The sequence below is a fragment of the Rhinoderma darwinii genome, chromosome 5, assembly GCF_050947455.1.
Source record: "Rhinoderma darwinii isolate aRhiDar2 chromosome 5, aRhiDar2.hap1, whole genome shotgun sequence".
Lineage (NCBI taxonomy): Eukaryota > Metazoa > Chordata > Amphibia > Anura > Rhinodermatidae > Rhinoderma > Rhinoderma darwinii.
Window position 1 is genome coordinate 219,063,046 of NC_134691.1, and position 2,878 is coordinate 219,065,923.

The window sequence follows — 2,878 nt, forward strand, 5'->3', positions numbered from 1 at the left end:
CCCATTTGTGGTGATAAACTGCCGTTTGGGCCCATGGGAGGGCTCAGAAGGAAAGGAGCGCTATGTGTTTGTTGGAGTCCAGATTTTGCTGGATTGGTTTTCGGGTGCCATGTCGCATTTGCAGAGCCCCAGAGGTATCAAAGCAATGGAAACCCACCAGAAGTGACCCCATTTTGGAAACTACACCCCTCAAGGAATTCATTTATGGTTTTTGTTATCATTTTGACCGCACAGTTTTTTCACAGCACCTATTTGAATTGGGCTGTGAAATGAAAAAAAAGATATTTTTTCCAATAAGATGTAATTTTTGATCAAAATTTCTTATTTTCACAGGGAACAACATACCCCATTTTGTTGCCCAATTTGTCCTTAGTGCGGCAATACCCCATTTGTGGTGATAAACTGCCGTTTGGGCCCATGGGAGGGCTCAGAAGGAAAGGAGCGCTATGTGTTTGTTGGAGTCCAGATTTTGCTGGATTGGTTTTCGGGTGCCATGTCGCATTTGCAGAGCCCCAGAGGTATCAAAGCAATGGAAACCCACCAGAAGTGACCCCATTTTGGAAACTACACCCCTCAAGGAATTCATTTATGGTTTTTGTTATAATTTTGACCGCACAGTTTTTTTACAGCACCTATTTGAATTGGGCTGTGAAATGAAAAAAAAGATATTTTTTCCAATAAGATGTAATTTTTGATCAAAATTTCTTATTTTCACAGGGAACAACATACCCCATTTTGTTGCCCAATTTGTCCTTAGTGCGGCAATACCCCATTTGTGGTGATAAACTGCCGTTTGGGCCCATGGGAGGGCTCAGAAGGAAAGGAGCGCTATGTGTTTGTTGGAGTCCAGATTTTGCTGGATTGGTTTTCGGGTGCCATGTCGCATTTACAGAGCCCCAGAGGTATCAAAGCAATGGAAACCCACCAGAAGTGACCCCATTTTGGAAACTACACCCCTCAAGGAATTCATTTATGGTTTTTGTTATCATTTTGACCGCACAGTTTTTTTACAGCACCTATTTGAATTGGGCTGTGAAATGAAAAAAATTATATTTTTTCCAATAAGATGTCATTTTTGATCAAAATTTCTTATTTTCACAAGGAACAACATACCCCATTTTGTTGCCCAATTTGTCCTTAGTGCGGCAATACCCCATTTGTGGTGATAAACTGCCGTTTGGGCCCATGGGAGGGCTCAGAAGGAAAGGACCACCATTTGGCCTACTGGAGCTTTTCTGGTGCTAAGTCATGTATGCAGAAGCCCCTGAGGTACCAGTAGAGTTGAAACCCCCGATAAGTGACCCCATTTTAAAAACTACACCTCTTAAGACATTCATCTAGAGGTGTAGTAAGCATTTTGACCCCACAGGTATTGTGTAAAAGATAATGCGCAGCAGATGGTGCAGAGTGAGATTTGCAATTTTATATATATATATATGGCATGCCAGTGTCCGATATAGTGTGCCCAGCATGCGCCACCGGAGATATACACCCCTTAAATTGTAATGTGGGTTCTCCTGGGTACGGCAATACCCTACATGTGGCTGTTATCAGCTGCCTGGGCACACAGCAGGGCTCAGAAGGGAAAGATGAGGGGGGTAAGCTGTGCGGAGTGCATCAGGGTAAATTAAAAATCAAGGGATGTATGATACATTTTAAAACAATCTTTTATACAGAGCCCTGGTTTTTCGGGACACGTGTCACATTGGTATATTGTGTTCTTCCTTATCCCCCTCTTATAGCAGACTCTGCACCTCTTTTGACTCTTTCCCTTTCCACCGGTTTGGGGAACTTCTCTTGGAAAGTGTTGCCCTGGTACGATGCGTGTGGCCTCGCTTCCAGAAGTACTGGGTGCCCCCCCTTCCTGGTCCCTAAAGATTAGATCTTGAAATTCCAGGAAAGTTCCCCTCTGGCCTGCACATCGACGTAGCACGTACGCATTGTACAAAGCCATCTGTATGATGTGCCCGGCCAGCTTCTTATACCACACCGCATGGCGCTGTAGGGCTTCAGGACTTGATTTGACAAGTCCTTCCCTCCCATGTACCTATTGTAGTCCAGGATGCAGTCTGGTTTGGGGGTGGCCTTTCCTTCATATATCCTAAACCTGTAGGTATACCCTGATGCACTCTCGCACAGCTTATACATCTTCACGCCATACCTTGCCCTCTTACCCGGCAGGTACTGGCGGAATTGAACCCTCGCTTTAAAATGTACCAGGGACTCATCAATAGAAATACACGTCTCGGGGGTGAATGCTCGGGAAAACCGGGCACTGAAACGGTCTAATAGGGGTCTCCGTTTATACAAACGGTCAAAATGGGGTCATCTCGGGGTGGGCACGACTCATTATCAGTATAATGTGAGAAGCGAAGTATTGCCTCATTTATTTATTTTTTTAGGTTCCAGTTCAGTTCTGAAGTTGCTTTGAGGGGCCCATATATTAGAAACCCCTATCAAACACCCCATTTTAGAAACTAGACCCCTCAAAGTATTCACAACAGCATATAGAAAGTTTATGAACCCTTTAGGTGTTTCACAGAAATTTAGAGCAAAGTAGAGGTGACATTTACTTTTTTTTTTTTTGTCAGAAAATCCTCTTTATACCATTTTTTTTATAACACAAAAGGATTTATCAGAGAAACGCAACTTAATACGTATTGCCCAGATTCTGCAGTTTAGAGAAATATCCCACATGTGGCCCTCGGGCGGTAATGGACTCAAGCACCGGCCTCCGAAGCAAAAGAACACCTAGTGGATTTTGAGCCCTCTTTTTTATTAGGCACCATGTCCGGTTTGAAGAGGTCTTGTGGTGCCAAAACAGTGGAAAACCCCCAAAAGTGACCCCAATTTGGAAACTAGAGACCTTGAGGAATCC